At 38.9% G+C, this 15,379-nt stretch overlaps 30 non-coding genes across 30 annotated transcripts; all 30 read right to left on the bottom strand.

The window, feature by feature from the left end:
• Nucleotides 1-24: 24 nt before the first annotated feature.
• Nucleotides 25-97, bottom strand: TRNAA-AGC (transfer RNA alanine (anticodon AGC)). Its single transcript has one exon. It is a non-coding gene; the product is annotated as a tRNA-Ala (tRNA).
• Nucleotides 98-868: 771 nt separating this feature from the next.
• Nucleotides 869-941, bottom strand: TRNAA-AGC (transfer RNA alanine (anticodon AGC)). Its single transcript has one exon. It is a non-coding gene; the product is annotated as a tRNA-Ala (tRNA).
• A 345-nt stretch (nucleotides 942-1,286) lies between these two features.
• Nucleotides 1,287-1,359, bottom strand: TRNAK-CUU (transfer RNA lysine (anticodon CUU)). The gene has a single exon. It is a non-coding gene; the product is annotated as a tRNA-Lys (tRNA).
• Nucleotides 1,360-2,130: 771 nt separating this feature from the next.
• TRNAK-CUU (transfer RNA lysine (anticodon CUU)) lies at nucleotides 2,131-2,203 on the bottom strand. The gene has a single exon. It is a non-coding gene; the product is annotated as a tRNA-Lys (tRNA).
• A 346-nt stretch (nucleotides 2,204-2,549) lies between these two features.
• TRNAA-AGC (transfer RNA alanine (anticodon AGC)) lies at nucleotides 2,550-2,622 on the bottom strand. The gene has a single exon. It is a non-coding gene; the product is annotated as a tRNA-Ala (tRNA).
• Nucleotides 2,623-2,967: 345 nt separating this feature from the next.
• TRNAK-CUU (transfer RNA lysine (anticodon CUU)) lies at nucleotides 2,968-3,040 on the bottom strand. The gene has a single exon. It is a non-coding gene; the product is annotated as a tRNA-Lys (tRNA).
• A 353-nt stretch (nucleotides 3,041-3,393) lies between these two features.
• On the bottom strand, nucleotides 3,394-3,466 carry TRNAA-AGC (transfer RNA alanine (anticodon AGC)). The gene has a single exon. It is a non-coding gene; the product is annotated as a tRNA-Ala (tRNA).
• Nucleotides 3,467-3,811: 345 nt separating this feature from the next.
• Nucleotides 3,812-3,884, bottom strand: TRNAK-CUU (transfer RNA lysine (anticodon CUU)). The gene has a single exon. It is a non-coding gene; the product is annotated as a tRNA-Lys (tRNA).
• Nucleotides 3,885-4,237: 353 nt separating this feature from the next.
• TRNAA-AGC (transfer RNA alanine (anticodon AGC)) lies at nucleotides 4,238-4,310 on the bottom strand. Its single transcript has one exon. It is a non-coding gene; the product is annotated as a tRNA-Ala (tRNA).
• A 1,189-nt stretch (nucleotides 4,311-5,499) lies between these two features.
• On the bottom strand, nucleotides 5,500-5,572 carry TRNAK-CUU (transfer RNA lysine (anticodon CUU)). Its single transcript has one exon. It is a non-coding gene; the product is annotated as a tRNA-Lys (tRNA).
• Nucleotides 5,573-5,918: 346 nt separating this feature from the next.
• Nucleotides 5,919-5,991, bottom strand: TRNAA-AGC (transfer RNA alanine (anticodon AGC)). Its single transcript has one exon. It is a non-coding gene; the product is annotated as a tRNA-Ala (tRNA).
• Nucleotides 5,992-6,336: 345 nt separating this feature from the next.
• TRNAK-CUU (transfer RNA lysine (anticodon CUU)) lies at nucleotides 6,337-6,409 on the bottom strand. The gene has a single exon. It is a non-coding gene; the product is annotated as a tRNA-Lys (tRNA).
• A 353-nt stretch (nucleotides 6,410-6,762) lies between these two features.
• Nucleotides 6,763-6,835, bottom strand: TRNAA-AGC (transfer RNA alanine (anticodon AGC)). Its single transcript has one exon. It is a non-coding gene; the product is annotated as a tRNA-Ala (tRNA).
• Nucleotides 6,836-7,180: 345 nt separating this feature from the next.
• TRNAK-CUU (transfer RNA lysine (anticodon CUU)) lies at nucleotides 7,181-7,253 on the bottom strand. Its single transcript has one exon. It is a non-coding gene; the product is annotated as a tRNA-Lys (tRNA).
• A 771-nt stretch (nucleotides 7,254-8,024) lies between these two features.
• Nucleotides 8,025-8,097, bottom strand: TRNAK-CUU (transfer RNA lysine (anticodon CUU)). Its single transcript has one exon. It is a non-coding gene; the product is annotated as a tRNA-Lys (tRNA).
• A 346-nt stretch (nucleotides 8,098-8,443) lies between these two features.
• Nucleotides 8,444-8,516, bottom strand: TRNAA-AGC (transfer RNA alanine (anticodon AGC)). Its single transcript has one exon. It is a non-coding gene; the product is annotated as a tRNA-Ala (tRNA).
• A 345-nt stretch (nucleotides 8,517-8,861) lies between these two features.
• Nucleotides 8,862-8,934, bottom strand: TRNAK-CUU (transfer RNA lysine (anticodon CUU)). The gene has a single exon. It is a non-coding gene; the product is annotated as a tRNA-Lys (tRNA).
• A 353-nt stretch (nucleotides 8,935-9,287) lies between these two features.
• On the bottom strand, nucleotides 9,288-9,360 carry TRNAA-AGC (transfer RNA alanine (anticodon AGC)). The gene has a single exon. It is a non-coding gene; the product is annotated as a tRNA-Ala (tRNA).
• A 345-nt stretch (nucleotides 9,361-9,705) lies between these two features.
• On the bottom strand, nucleotides 9,706-9,778 carry TRNAK-CUU (transfer RNA lysine (anticodon CUU)). The gene has a single exon. It is a non-coding gene; the product is annotated as a tRNA-Lys (tRNA).
• A 353-nt stretch (nucleotides 9,779-10,131) lies between these two features.
• On the bottom strand, nucleotides 10,132-10,204 carry TRNAA-AGC (transfer RNA alanine (anticodon AGC)). Its single transcript has one exon. It is a non-coding gene; the product is annotated as a tRNA-Ala (tRNA).
• Nucleotides 10,205-10,549: 345 nt separating this feature from the next.
• Nucleotides 10,550-10,622, bottom strand: TRNAK-CUU (transfer RNA lysine (anticodon CUU)). The gene has a single exon. It is a non-coding gene; the product is annotated as a tRNA-Lys (tRNA).
• Nucleotides 10,623-10,975: 353 nt separating this feature from the next.
• Nucleotides 10,976-11,048, bottom strand: TRNAA-AGC (transfer RNA alanine (anticodon AGC)). The gene has a single exon. It is a non-coding gene; the product is annotated as a tRNA-Ala (tRNA).
• A 345-nt stretch (nucleotides 11,049-11,393) lies between these two features.
• Nucleotides 11,394-11,466, bottom strand: TRNAK-CUU (transfer RNA lysine (anticodon CUU)). The gene has a single exon. It is a non-coding gene; the product is annotated as a tRNA-Lys (tRNA).
• Nucleotides 11,467-11,819: 353 nt separating this feature from the next.
• TRNAA-AGC (transfer RNA alanine (anticodon AGC)) lies at nucleotides 11,820-11,892 on the bottom strand. Its single transcript has one exon. It is a non-coding gene; the product is annotated as a tRNA-Ala (tRNA).
• A 345-nt stretch (nucleotides 11,893-12,237) lies between these two features.
• TRNAK-CUU (transfer RNA lysine (anticodon CUU)) lies at nucleotides 12,238-12,310 on the bottom strand. The gene has a single exon. It is a non-coding gene; the product is annotated as a tRNA-Lys (tRNA).
• A 353-nt stretch (nucleotides 12,311-12,663) lies between these two features.
• On the bottom strand, nucleotides 12,664-12,736 carry TRNAA-AGC (transfer RNA alanine (anticodon AGC)). The gene has a single exon. It is a non-coding gene; the product is annotated as a tRNA-Ala (tRNA).
• A 771-nt stretch (nucleotides 12,737-13,507) lies between these two features.
• TRNAA-AGC (transfer RNA alanine (anticodon AGC)) lies at nucleotides 13,508-13,580 on the bottom strand. The gene has a single exon. It is a non-coding gene; the product is annotated as a tRNA-Ala (tRNA).
• Nucleotides 13,581-14,351: 771 nt separating this feature from the next.
• TRNAA-AGC (transfer RNA alanine (anticodon AGC)) lies at nucleotides 14,352-14,424 on the bottom strand. Its single transcript has one exon. It is a non-coding gene; the product is annotated as a tRNA-Ala (tRNA).
• A 346-nt stretch (nucleotides 14,425-14,770) lies between these two features.
• Nucleotides 14,771-14,843, bottom strand: TRNAK-CUU (transfer RNA lysine (anticodon CUU)). The gene has a single exon. It is a non-coding gene; the product is annotated as a tRNA-Lys (tRNA).
• Nucleotides 14,844-15,189: 346 nt separating this feature from the next.
• TRNAA-AGC (transfer RNA alanine (anticodon AGC)) lies at nucleotides 15,190-15,262 on the bottom strand. Its single transcript has one exon. It is a non-coding gene; the product is annotated as a tRNA-Ala (tRNA).
• Between the last annotated feature and the right edge of the window lie 117 nt (nucleotides 15,263-15,379).

Below are 15,379 nucleotides of genomic sequence, written 5' to 3'. Positions count from 1 at the left end.
TTAAAAAGTATGCAAATTTTAGAATGGAGAATGCGGGCATCGATCCCGCTACCTCTCGCATGCTAAGCGAGCGCTCTACCATTTGAGCTAATTCCCCTGTGTGCTCACTCAGCATCACATTTCAAAAGTAACGTTACTGCTGTCCACACTTTATTTTAAGTCTAATTGCCCATAACATGAGTGTTCAGTTCACTCCTAACTGATGCCTTAACTACACCTAGGTGATGTTTTACACTTCAGGTTGGCATGTTTAGTACTTGAATAGGAGTGATATCACTGTATGTTAACCTAGACTCAGGCCCTACCTAATCTTGGAGATACATTTCTCATGAATGAGTAACCAAGGGAGATACAATTTTTAGGAGTTAGTGCATGTTTAATGCAAGATTAATCACCATATTATGAGAGCCAATGCAATCATCCAGCAAAAAATACTCGTTTTCGCCCAACGTGGGGCTCAAACCCACGACCCTGAGATTAAGAGTCTCATGCTCTACCGACTGAGCTAGCCGGGCTCCCACTTAAATATGGTATGCAGACTCATCATTTTTTATTAAGGAAAACCGTTTCTGGATATTCCTCTGCTCTTGTTTTGCAAGGAACTTCACTTTTATACATCCTTCAGAGGAAAGAATGTCAAGTAAAATAAGACGAAATGAAAATGGAAGGTGTGAAATTTTCATATTGAGATTGCATAAGAAATCAAATTCCTCTCACGTGCTATAGAATACCTAAACACTTTTGATTAAACCACTTTAGTTGTTATAATGACACCAAATTTGAAAGCCATCTGTGACTTTTCTGTTCTTACTCTGCAACAACCATGGCAATTACAAGTTAAAAAGTAAAATGTATGCAAATTTTAGAATGGAGAATGCGGGCATCGATCCCGCTACCTCTCGCATGCTAAGCGAGCGCTCTACCATTTGAGCTAATTCCCCTGTGTGCTCACTCAGCATCACATTTCAAAAGTAACGTTACTGCTGTCCACACTTTATTTTAAGTCTAATTGCCCATAACATGAGTGTTCAGTTCACTCCTAACTGATGCCTTAACTACACCTAGGTGATGTTTTACACTTCAGGTTGGCATGTTTAGTACTTGAATAGGAGTGATATCACTGTATGTTAACCTAGACTCAGGCCCTACCTAATCTTGGAGATACATTTCTCATGAATGAGTAACCAAGGGAGATACAATTTTTAGGAGTTAGTGCATGTCTAATGCAAGATTAATCACCATATTATGAGAGCCAATGCTATCATCCAGCAAAAAATACTTGTTTTCGCCCAACGTGGGGCTCGAACCCACGACCCTGAGATTAAGAGTCTCACGCTCTACCGACTGAGCTAGCCGGGCTCCCACTTAAATATGGTATGCAGACTCATCATTTTTTATTAAGGAAAACCGTTTCTGGATATTCCTCTGCTCTTGTTTTGCAAGGAACTTCACTTTTATACATCCTTCAGAGGAAAGAATGTCAAGTAAAATAATACGAAATGAAAATGGAAGGTGTGAAATTTTCATTTTGAGATTGCATAAGAAATCAAATTCCTCTCACGTGCTATAGAATACCTAAACACTTTTGATTAAACCACTTTAGTTGTTATAATGACACCAAATTTGAAAGCCATCTGTGACTTTTCTGTTCTTACTCTGCAACAACCATGGCAATTACAAGTTAAAAAGTAAAATGTATGCAAATTTTAGAATGGAGAATGCGAGCATCGATCCCGCTACCTCTCGCATGCTAAGCGAGCGCTCTACCATTTGAGCTAATTCCCCTGTGTGCTCACTCAGCATCACATTTCAAAAGTAACGTTACTGCTGTCCACACTTTATTTTAAGTCTAATTGCCCATAACATGAGTGTTCAGTTCACTCCTAACTGATGCCTTAACTACACCTAGGTGATGTTTTACACTTCAGGTTGGCATGTTTAGTACTTGAATAGGAGTGATATCACTGTATGTTAACCTAGACTCAGGCCCTACCTAATCTTGGAGATACATTTCTCATGAATGAGTAACCAAGGGAGATACAATTTTTAGGAGTTAGTGCATGTCTAATGCAAGATTAATCACCATATTATGAGAGCCAATGCTATCATCCAGCAAAAAATACTCGTTTTCGCCCAACGTGGGGCTCGAACCCACGACCCTGAGATTAAGAGTCTCATGCTCTACCGACTGAGCTAGCCGGGCTCCCACTTAAATATGGTATGCAGACTCATCATTTTTTATTAAGGAAAACTGTTTCTGGATATTCCTCTGCTCTTGTTTTGCAAGGAACTTCACTTTTATACATCCTTCAGAGGAAAGAATGTCAAGTAAAATAAGACGAAATGAAAATGGAAGGTGTGAAATTTTCATTTTGAGATTGCATAAGAAATCAAATTCCTCTCACGTGCTATGGAATACCTAAACACTTTTGATTAAACCACTTTAGTTGTTATAATGACACCAAATTTGAAAGCCATCTGTGACTTTTCTGTTCTTACTCTGCAACAACCATGGCAATTACAAGTTAAAAAGTATGCAAATTTTAGAATGGAGAATGCGGGCATCGATCCCGCTACCTCTCGCATGCTAAGCGAGCGCTCTACCATTTGAGCTAATTCCCCTGTGTGCTCACTCAGCATCACATTTCAAAAGTAACGTTACTGCTGTCCACACTTTATTTTAAGTCTAATTGCCCATAACATGAGTGTTCAGTTCACTCCTAACTGATGCCTTAACTACACCTAGGTGATGTTTTACACTTCAGGTTGGCATGTTTAGTACTTGAATAGGAGTGATATCACTGTATGTTAACCTAGACTCAGGCCCTACCTAATCTTGGAGATACATTTCTCATGAATGAGTAACCAAGGGAGATACAATTTTTAGGAGTTAGTGCATGTTTAATGCAAGATTAATCACCATATTATGAGAGCCAATGCTATCATCCAGCAAAAAATACTCGTTTTCGCCCAACGTGGGGCTCGAACCCACGACCCTGAGATTAAGAGTCTCATGCTCTACCGACTGAGCTAGCCGGGCTCCCACTTAAATATGGTATGCAGACTCATCATTTTTTATTAAGGAAAACCGTTTCTGGATATTCCTCTGCTCTTGTTTTGCAAGGAACTTCACTTTTATACATCCTTCAGAGGAAAGAATGTCAAGTAAAATAAGACGAAATGAAAATGGAAGGTGTGAAATTTTCATATTGAGATTGCATAAGAAATCAAATTCCTCTCACGTGCTATAGAATACCTAAACACTTTTGATTAAACCACTTTAGTTGTTATAATGACACCAAATTTGAAAGCCATCTGTGACTTTTCTGTTCTTACTCTGCAACAACCATGGCAATTACAAGTTAAAAAGTAAAATGTATGCAAATTTTAGAATGGAGAATGCGGGCATCGATCCCGCTACCTCTCGCATGCTAAGCGAGCGCTCTACCATTTGAGCTAATTCCCCTGTGTGCTCACTCAGCATCACATTTCAAAAGTAACGTTACTGCTGTCCACACTTTATTTTAAGTCTAATTGCCCATAACATGAGTGTTCAGTTCACTCCTAACTGATGCCTTAACTACACCTAGGTGATGTTTTACACTTCAGGTTGGCATGTTTAGTACTTGAATAGGAGTGATATCACTGTATGTTAACCTAGACTCAGGCCCTACCTAATCTTGGAGATACATTTCTCATGAATGAGTAACCAAGGGAGATACAATTTTTAGGAGTTAGTGCATGTCTAATGCAAGATTAATCACCATATTATGAGAGCCAATGCTATCATCCAGCAAAAAATACTTGTTTTCGCCCAACGTGGGGCTCGAACCCACGACCCTGAGATTAAGAGTCTCATGCTCTACCGACTGAGCTAGCCGGGCTCCCACTTAAATATGGTATGCAGACTCATCATTTTTTATTAAGGAAAACTGTTTCTGGATATTCCTCTGCTCTTGTTTTGCAAGGAACTTCACTTTTATACATCCTTCAGAGGAAAGAATGTCAAGTAAAATAAGACGAAATGAAAATGGAAGGTGTGAAATTTTCATTTTGAGATTGCATAAGAAATCAAATTCCTCTCACGTGCTATAGAATACCTAAACACTTTTGATTAAACCACTTTAGTTGTTATAATGACACCAAATTTGAAAGCCATCTGTGACTTTTCTGTTCTTACTCTGCAACAACCATGGCAATTACAAGTTAAAAAGTAAAATGTATGCAAATTTTAGAATGGAGAATGCGGGCATCGATCCCGCTACCTCTCGCATGCTAAGCGAGCGCTCTACCATTTGAGCTAATTCCCCTGTGTGCTCACTCAGCATCACATTTCAAAAGTAACGTTACTGCTGTCCACACTTTATTTTAAGTCTAATTGCCCATAACATGAGTGTTCAGTTCACTCCTAACTGATGCCTTAACTACACCTAGGTGATGTTTTACACTTCAGGTTGGCATGTTTAGTACTTGAATAGGAGTGATATCACTGTATGTTAACCTAGACTCAGGCCCTACCTAATCTTGGAGATACATTTCTCATGAATGAGTAACCAAGGGAGATACAATTTTTAGGAGTTAGTGCATGTCTAATGCAAGATTAATCACCATATTATGAGAGCCAATGCTATCATCCAGCAAAAAATACTCGTTTTCGCCCAATGTGGGGCTCGAACCCACGACCCTGAGATTAAGAGTCTCATGCTCTACCGACTGAGCTAGCCGGGCTCCCACTTAAATATGGTATGCAGACTCATCATTTTTTATTAAGGAAAACCGTTTCTGGATATTCCTCTGCTCTTGTTTTGCAAGGAACTTCACTTTTATACATCCTTCAGAGGAAAGAATGTCAAGTAAAATAATACGAAATGAAAATGGAAGGTGTGAAATTTTCATTTTGAGATTGCATAAGAAATCAAATTCCTCTCACGTGCTATAGAATACCTAAACACTTTTGATTAAACCACTTTAGTTGTTATAATGACACCAAATTTGAAAGCCATCTGTGACTTTTCTGTTCTTACTCTGCAACAACCATGGCAATTACAAGTTAAAAAGTAAAATGTATGCAAATTTTAGAATGGAGAATGCGAGCATCGATCCCACTACCTCTCGCATGCTAAGCGAGCGCTCTACCATTTGAGCTAATTCCCCTGTGTGCTCACTCAGCATCACATTTCAAAAGTAACGTTACTGCTGTCCACACTTTATTTTAAGTCTAATTGCCCATAACATGAGTGTTCAGTTCACTCCTAACTGATGCCTTAACTACACCTAGGTGATGTTTTACACTTCAGGTTGGCATGTTTAGTACTTGAATAGGAGTGATATCACTGTATGTTAACCTAGACTCAGGCCCTACCTAATCTTGGAGATACATTTCTCATGAATGAGTAACCAAGGGAGATACAATTTTTAGGAGTTAGTGCATGTCTAATGCAAGATTAATCACCATATTATGAGAGCCAATGCTATCATCCAGCAAAAAATACTCGTTTTCGCCCAACGTGGGGCTCGAACCCACGACCCTGAGATTAAGAGTCTCATGCTCTACCGACTGAGCTAGCCGGGCTCCCACTTAAATATGGTATGCAGACTCATCATTTTTTATTAAGGAAAACTGTTTCTGGATATTCCTCTGCTCTTGTTTTGCAAGGAACTTCACTTTTATACATCCTTCAGAGGAAAGAATGTCAAGTAAAATAAGACGAAATGAAAATGGAAGGTGTGAAATTTTCATTTTGAGATTGCATAAGAAATCAAATTCCTCTCACGTGCTATGGAATACCTAAACACTTTTGATTAAACCACTTTAGTTGTTATAATGACACCAAATTTGAAAGCCATCTGTGACTTTTCTGTTCTTACTCTGCAACAACCATGGCAATTACAAGTTAAAAAGTATGCAAATTTTAGAATGGAGAATGCGGGCATCGATCCCGCTACCTCTCGCATGCTAAGCGAGCGCTCTACCATTTGAGCTAATTCCCCTGTGTGCTCACTCAGCATCACATTTCAAAAGTAACGTTACTGCTGTCCACACTTTATTTTAAGTCTAATTGCCCATAACATGAGTGTTCAGTTCACTCCTAACTGATGCCTTAACTACACCTAGGTGATGTTTTACACTTCAGGTTGGCATGTTTAGTACTTGAATAGGAGTGATATCACTGTATGTTAACCTAGACTCAGGCCCTACCTAATCTTGGAGATACATTTCTCATGAATGAGTAACCAAGGGAGATACAATTTTTAGGAGTTAGTGCATGTTTAATGCAAGATTAATCACCATATTATGAGAGCCAATGCAATCATCCAGCAAAAAATACTCGTTTTCGCCCAACGTGGGGCTCGAACCCACGACCCTGAGATTAAGAGTCTCATGCTCTACCGACTGAGCTAGCCGGGCTCCCACTTAAATATGGTATGCAGACTCATCATTTTTTATTAAGGAAAACCGTTTCTGGATATTCCTCTGCTCTTGTTTTGCAAGGAACTTCACTTTTATACATCCTTCAGAGGAAAGAATGTCAAGTAAAATAAGACGAAATGAAAATGGAAGGTGTGAAATTTTCATATTGAGATTGCATAAGAAATCAAATTCCTCTCACGTGCTATAGAATACCTAAACACTTTTGATTAAACCACTTTAGTTGTTATAATGACACCAAATTTGAAAGCCATCTGTGACTTTTCTGTTCTTACTCTGCAACAACCATGGCAATTACAAGTTAAAAAGTAAAATGTATGCAAATTTTAGAATGGAGAATGCGGGCATCGATCCCGCTACCTCTCGCATGCTAAGCGAGCGCTCTACCATTTGAGCTAATTCCCCTGTGTGCTCACTCAGCATCACATTTCAAAAGTAACGTTACTGCTGTCCACACTTTATTTTAAGTCTAATTGCCCATAACATGAGTGTTCAGTTCACTCCTAACTGATGCCTTAACTACACCTAGGTGATGTTTTACACTTCAGGTTGGCATGTTTAGTACTTGAATAGGAGTGATATCACTGTATGTTAACCTAGACTCAGGCCCTACCTAATCTTGGAGATACATTTCTCATGAATGAGTAACCAAGGGAGATACAATTTTTAGGAGTTAGTGCATGTCTAATGCAAGATTAATCACCATATTATGAGAGCCAATGCTATCATCCAGCAAAAAATACTTGTTTTCGCCCAACGTGGGGCTCGAACCCACGACCCTGAGATTAAGAGTCTCACGCTCTACCGACTGAGCTAGCCGGGCTCCCACTTAAATATGGTATGCAGACTCATCATTTTTTATTAAGGAAAACCGTTTCTGGATATTCCTCTGCTCTTGTTTTGCAAGGAACTTCACTTTTATACATCCTTCAGAGGAAAGAATGTCAAGTAAAATAATACGAAATGAAAATGGAAGGTGTGAAATTTTCATTTTGAGATTGCATAAGAAATCAAATTCCTCTCACGTGCTATAGAATACCTAAACACTTTTGATTAAACCACTTTAGTTGTTATAATGACACCAAATTTGAAAGCCATCTGTGACTTTTCTGTTCTTACTCTGCAACAACCATGGCAATTACAAGTTAAAAAGTAAAATGTATGCAAATTTTAGAATGGAGAATGCGAGCATCGATCCCGCTACCTCTCGCATGCTAAGCGAGCGCTCTACCATTTGAGCTAATTCCCCTGTGTGCTCACTCAGCATCACATTTCAAAAGTAACGTTACTGCTGTCCACACTTTATTTTAAGTCTAATTGCCCATAACATGAGTGTTCAGTTCACTCCTAACTGATGCCTTAACTACACCTAGGTGATGTTTTACACTTCAGGTTGGCATGTTTAGTACTTGAATAGGAGTGATATCACTGTATGTTAACCTAGACTCAGGCCCTACCTAATCTTGGAGATACATTTCTCATGAATGAGTAACCAAGGGAGATACAATTTTTAGGAGTTAGTGCATGTCTAATGCAAGATTAATCACCATATTATGAGAGCCAATGCTATCATCCAGCAAAAAATACTCGTTTTCGCCCAACGTGGGGCTCGAACCCACGACCCTGAGATTAAGAGTCTCATGCTCTACCGACTGAGCTAGCCGGGCTCCCACTTAAATATGGTATGCAGACTCATCATTTTTTATTAAGGAAAACTGTTTCTGGATATTCCTCTGCTCTTGTTTTGCAAGGAACTTCACTTTTATACATCCTTCAGAGGAAAGAATGTCAAGTAAAATAAGACGAAATGAAAATGGAAGGTGTGAAATTTTCATTTTGAGATTGCATAAGAAATCAAATTCCTCTCACGTGCTATGGAATACCTAAACACTTTTGATTAAACCACTTTAGTTGTTATAATGACACCAAATTTGAAAGCCATCTGTGACTTTTCTGTTCTTACTCTGCAACAACCATGGCAATTACAAGTTAAAAAGTATGCAAATTTTAGAATGGAGAATGCGGGCATCGATCCCGCTACCTCTCGCATGCTAAGCGAGCGCTCTACCATTTGAGCTAATTCCCCTGTGTGCTCACTCAGCATCACATTTCAAAAGTAACGTTACTGCTGTCCACACTTTATTTTAAGTCTAATTGCCCATAACATGAGTGTTCAGTTCACTCCTAACTGATGCCTTAACTACACCTAGGTGATGTTTTACACTTCAGGTTGGCATGTTTAGTACTTGAATAGGAGTGATATCACTGTATGTTAACCTAGACTCAGGCCCTACCTAATCTTGGAGATACATTTCTCATGAATGAGTAACCAAGGGAGATACAATTTTTAGGAGTTAGTGCATGTTTAATGCAAGATTAATCACCATATTATGAGAGCCAATGCTATCATCCAGCAAAAAATACTCGTTTTCGCCCAACGTGGGGCTCGAACCCACGACCCTGAGATTAAGAGTCTCATGCTCTACCGACTGAGCTAGCCGGGCTCCCACTTAAATATGGTATGCAGACTCATCATTTTTTATTAAGGAAAACCGTTTCTGGATATTCCTCTGCTCTTGTTTTGCAAGGAACTTCACTTTTATACATCCTTCAGAGGAAAGAATGTCAAGTAAAATAAGACGAAATGAAAATGGAAGGTGTGAAATTTTCATATTGAGATTGCATAAGAAATCAAATTCCTCTCACGTGCTATAGAATACCTAAACACTTTTGATTAAACCACTTTAGTTGTTATAATGACACCAAATTTGAAAGCCATCTGTGACTTTTCTGTTCTTACTCTGCAACAACCATGGCAATTACAAGTTAAAAAGTAAAATGTATGCAAATTTTAGAATGGAGAATGCGGGCATCGATCCCGCTACCTCTCGCATGCTAAGCGAGCGCTCTACCATTTGAGCTAATTCCCCTGTGTGCTCACTCAGCATCACATTTCAAAAGTAACGTTACTGCTGTCCACACTTTATTTTAAGTCTAATTGCCCATAACATGAGTGTTCAGTTCACTCCTAACTGATGCCTTAACTACACCTAGGTGATGTTTTACACTTCAGGTTGGCATGTTTAGTACTTGAATAGGAGTGATATCACTGTATGTTAACCTAGACTCAGGCCCTACCTAATCTTGGAGATACATTTCTCATGAATGAGTAACCAAGGGAGATACAATTTTTAGGAGTTAGTGCATGTCTAATGCAAGATTAATCACCATATTATGAGAGCCAATGCTATCATCCAGCAAAAAATACTTGTTTTCGCCCAACGTGGGGCTCGAACCCACGACCCTGAGATTAAGAGTCTCATGCTCTACCGACTGAGCTAGCCGGGCTCCCACTTAAATATGGTATGCAGACTCATCATTTTTTATTAAGGAAAACTGTTTCTGGATATTCCTCTGCTCTTGTTTTGCAAGGAACTTCACTTTTATACATCCTTCAGAGGAAAGAATGTCAAGTAAAATAAGACGAAATGAAAATGGAAGGTGTGAAATTTTCATTTTGAGATTGCATAAGAAATCAAATTCCTCTCACGTGCTATAGAATACCTAAACACTTTTGATTAAACCACTTTAGTTGTTATAATGACACCAAATTTGAAAGCCATCTGTGACTTTTCTGTTCTTACTCTGAACCAACCATGGCAATTACAAGTTAAAAAGTAAAATGTATGCAAATTTTAGAATGGAGAATGCGGGCATCGATCCCGCTACCTCTCGCATGCTAAGCGAGCGCTCTACCATTTGAGCTAATTCCCCTGTGTGCTCACTCAGCATCACATTTCAAAAGTAACGTTACTGCTGTCCACACTTTATTTTAAGTCTAATTGCCCATAACATGAGTGTTCAGTTCACTCCTAACTGATGCCTTAACTACACCTAGGTGATGTTTTACACTTCAGGTTGGCATGTTTAGTACTTGAATAGGAGTGATATCACTGTATGTTAACCTAGACTCAGGCCCTACCTAATCTTGGAGATACATTTCTCATGAATAAGTAACCAAGGGAGATACAATTTTTAGGAGTTAGTGCATGTCTAATGCAAGATTAATCACCATATTATGAGAGCCAATGCAATCATCCAGCAAAAAATACTCGTTTTCGCCCAACGTGGGGCTCGAACCCACGACCCTGAGATTAAGAGTCTCATGCTCTACCGACTGAGCTAGCCGGGCTCCCACTTAAATATGGTATGCAGACTCATCATTTTTTATTAAGGAAAACCGTTTCTGGATATTCCTCTGCTCTTGTTTTGCAAGGAACTTCACTTTTATACATCCTTCAGAGGAAAGAATGTCAAGTAAAATAAGACGAAATGAAAATGGAAGGTGTGAAATTTTCATATTGAGATTGCATAAGAAATCAAATTCCTCTCACGTGCTATAGAATACCTAAACACTTTTGATTAAACCACTTTAGTTGTTATAATGACACCAAATTTGAAAGCCATCTGTGACTTTTCTGTTCTTACTCTGCAACAACCATGGCAATTACAGGTTAAAAAGTAAAATGTATGCAAATTTTAGAATGGAGAATGCGGGCATCGATCCCGCTACCTCTCGCATGCTAAGCGAGCGCTCTACCATTTGAGCTAATTCCCCTGTGTGCTCACTCAGCATCACATTTCAAAAGTAACGTTACTGCTGTCCACACTTTATTTTAAGTCTAATTGCCCATAACATGAGTGTTCAGTTCACTCCTAACTGATGCCTTAACTACACCTAGGTGATGTTTTACACTTCAGGTTGGCATGTTTAGTACTTGAATAGGAGTGATATCACTGTATGTTAACCTAGACTCAGGCCCTACCTAATCTTGGAGATACATTTCTCATGAATGAGTAACCAAGGGAGATACAATTTTTAGGAGTTAGTGCATGTCTAATGCAAGATTAATCACCATATTATGAGAGCCAATGCTATCATCCAGCAAAAAATACTCGTTTTCGCCCAACGTGGGGCTCGAACCCACGACCCTGAGATTAAGAGTCTCATGCTCTACCGACTGAGCTAGCCGGGCTCCCACTTAAATATGGTATGCAGACTCATCATTTTTTATTAAGGAAAACCGTTTCTGGATATTCCTCTGCTCTTGTTTTGCAAGGAACTTCACTTTTATACATCCTTCAGAGGAAAGAATGTCAAGTAAAATAATACGAAATGAAAATGGAAGGTGTGAAATTTTCATTTTGAGATTGCATAAGAAATCAAATTCCTCTCACGTGCTATAGAATACCTAAACACTTTTGATTAAACCACTTTAGTTGTTATAATGACACCAAATTTGAAAGCCATCTGTGACTTTTCTGTTCTTACTCTGCAACAACCATGGCAATTACAAGTTAAAAAGTAAAATGTATGCAAATTTTAGAATGGAGAATGCGGGCATCGATCCCGCTACCTCTCGCATGCTAAGCGAGCGCTCTACCATTTGAGCTAATTCCCCTGTGTGCTCACTCAGCATCACATTTCAAAAGTAACGTTACTGCTGTCCACACTTTATTTTAAGTCTAATTGCCCATAACATGAGTGTTCAGTTCACTCCTAACTGATGCCTTAACTACACCTAGGTGATGTTTTACACTTCAGGTTGGCATGTTTAGTACTTGAATAGGAGTGATATCACTGTATGTTAACCTAGACTCAGGCCCTACCTAATCTTGGAGATACATTTCTCATGAATGAGTAACCAAGGGAGATACAATTTTTAGGAGTTAGTGCATGTCTAATGCAAGATTAATCACCATATTATGAGAGCCAATGCTATCATCCAGCAAAAAATACTCGTTTTCGCCCAACGTGGGGCTCGAACCCACGACCCTGAGATTAAGAGTCTCATGCTCTACCGACTGAGCTAGCCGGGCTCCCACTTAAATATGGTATGCAGACTCATCATTTTTTATTAAGGAAAACTGTTTCTGGATATTCCTCTGCTCTTGTTTTGCAAGGCACTTCACTTTTATACATCCTTCAGAGGAAAGAATGTCAAGTAAAATAAGACGAAATGAAAATGGAAGGTGTGAAATTTTCATTTTGAGATTGCATAAGAAATCAAATTCCTCTCACGTGCTATGGAATACCTAAACAATTTTGATTAAACCACTTTAGTTGTTATAATGACACCAAATTTGAAAGCCATCTGTGACTTTTCTGTTCTTACTCTGCAACAACCATGGCAATTACAAGTTAAAAAGTAAAATGTATGCAAATTTTAGAATGGAGAATGCGGGCATCGATCCCGCTACCTCTCGCATGCTAAGCGAGCGCTCTACCATTTGAGCTAATTCCCCTGTGTGCTCACTCAGCATCACATTTCAAAAGTAACATTACTGCTGTCCACACTTTATTTTAAGTCTAATTGCCCATAACATGAGTTTTCAGTTCACTCCTAACTGATGCCTTAACTACACCTAGGGGCTGTTTTATACTTCAGGTTGGCATGTTTAGTACTTGAATAGGAGTGATATCACTGTATGTTAACCTAGACTCAGGCCCTACCTAATCTTGGAGATACATTTCTCATGAATGAGTAACCAAGGGAGATACAATTTTTAGGAGTTAGTGCATGTTTAATGCAAGATTAATCACCATATTATGAGAGCCAATGCAATCATCCAGCAAAAAATACTCGTTTTCGCCCAACGTGGGGCTCGAACCCACGACCCTGAGATTAAGAGTCTCATGCTCTACCGACTGAGCTAGCCAGGCTCCCACTTAAATATGGTATGCAGACTCATCATTTTTTATTAAGGAAAACCGTTTCTGGATATTCCTCTGCTCTTGTTTTGCAAGGAACTTCACTTTTATACATCCTTCAGAGGAAAGAATGTCAAGTAAAATAAGACGAAATGAAAATGGAAGGTGTGAAATTTTCATATTGAGATTGCATAAGAAATCAAATTCCTCTCACGTGCTATAGAATACCTAGACACTTTTGATTAAACCACTTTAGTTGTTATAATGACACCAAATTTGAAAGCCATCTGTGACTTTTCTGTTCTTACTCTGCAACAACCATGGCAATTACAAGTTAAAAAGTAAAATGTATGCAAATTTTAGAATGGAGAATGCGGGCATCGATCCCGCTACCTCTCGCATGCTAAGCGAGCGCTCTACCATTTGAGCTAATTCCCCTGTGTGCTCACTCAGCATCACATTTCAAAAGTAACGTTACTGCTGTCCACACTTTATTTTAAGTCTAATTGCCCATAACATGAGTGTTCAGTTCACTCCTAACTGATGCCTTAACTACACCTAGGTGATGTTTTACACTTCAGGTTGGCATGTTTAGTACTTGAATAGGAGTGATATCACTGTATGTTAACCTAGACTCAGGCCCTACCTAATCTTGGAGATACATTTCTCATGAATGAGTAACCAAGGGAGATACAATTTTTAGGAGTTAGTGCATGTCTAATGCAAGATTAATCACCATATTATGAGAGCCAATGCTATCATCCAGCAAAAAATACTCGTTTTCACCCAACGTGGGGCTCGAACCCACGACCCTGAGATTAAGAGTCTCATGCTCTACCGACTGAGCTAGCCGGGCTCCCACTTAAATATGGTATGCAGACTCATCATTTTTTATTAAGGAAAACTGTTTCTGGATATTCCTCTGCTCTTGTTTTGCAAGGAACTTCACTTTTATACATCCTTCAGAGGAAAGAATGTCAAGTAAAATAAGACGAAATGAAAATGGAAGGTGTGAAATTTTCATTTTGAGATTGCATAAGAAATCAAATTTCTCTCACGTGCTATGGAATACCTAAACACTTTTGATTAAACCACTTTAGTTGTTATAATGACACCAAATTTGAAAGCCATCTGTGACTTTTCTGTTCTTACTCTGCAACAACCATGGCAATTACAAGTTAAAAAGTAAAATGTATGCAAATTTTAGAATGGAGAATGCGGGCATCGATCCCGCTACCTCTCGCATGCTAAGCGAGCGCTCTACCATTTGAGCTAATTCCCCTGTGTGCTCACTCAGCATCACATTTCAAAAGTAACATTACTGCTGTCCACACTTTATTTTAAGTCTAATTGCCCATAACATGAGTGTTCAGTTCACTCCTAACTGATGCCTTAACTACACCTAGGGGCTGTTTTATACTTCAGGTTGGCATGTTTAGTACTTGAATAGGAGTGATATCACTGTATGTTAACCTAGACTCAGGCCCTACCTAATCTTGGAGATACATTTCTCATGAATGAGTAACCAAGGGAGATACAATTTTTAGGAGTTAGTGCATGTTTAATGCAAGATTAATCACCATATTATGAGAGCCAATGCAATCATCCAGCAAAAAAATACTCGTTTTCGCCCAACGTGGGGCTCGAACCCACGACCCTGAGATTAAGAGTCTCACGCTCTACCGACTGAGCTAGCCGGGCTCCCACTTAAATATGGTATGCAGACTCATCATTTTTTATTAAGGAAAACCGTTTCTGGATATTCCTCTGCTCTTGTTTTGCAAGGAACTTCACTTTTATACATCCTTCAGAGGAAAGAATGTCAAGTAAAATAAGACGAAATGAAAATGGAAGGTGTGAAATTTTCATTTTGAGATTGCATAAGAAATCAAATTCCTCTCACGTGCTATGGAATACCTAAACACTTTTGATTAAACCACTTTAGTTGTTATAATGACACCAAATTTGAAAGCCATCTGTGACTTTTCTGTTCTTACTCTGCAACAACCATGGCAATTACAAGTTAAAAAGTATGCAAATTTTAGAATGGAGAATGCGGGCATCGATCCCGCTACCTCTCGCATGCTAAGCGAGCGCTCTACCATTTGAGCTAATTCCCCTGTGTGCTCACTCAGCATCACATTTCAAAAGTAACGTTACTGCTGTCCACACTTTATTTTAAGTCTAATTGCCCATAACATGAGTGTTCAGTTCACTCCTAACTGATGCCTTAACTA

The sequence above is a fragment of the Triturus cristatus genome, chromosome 4_1 (genome assembly GCF_964204655.1).
Source record: "Triturus cristatus chromosome 4_1, aTriCri1.1, whole genome shotgun sequence".
Classification (NCBI taxonomy): Eukaryota; Metazoa; Chordata; class Amphibia; order Caudata; family Salamandridae; genus Triturus; species Triturus cristatus.
The sequence above is the reverse complement of the archived record's forward strand: the minus strand, read 5'-3'. Positions and strand labels throughout refer to the sequence as shown.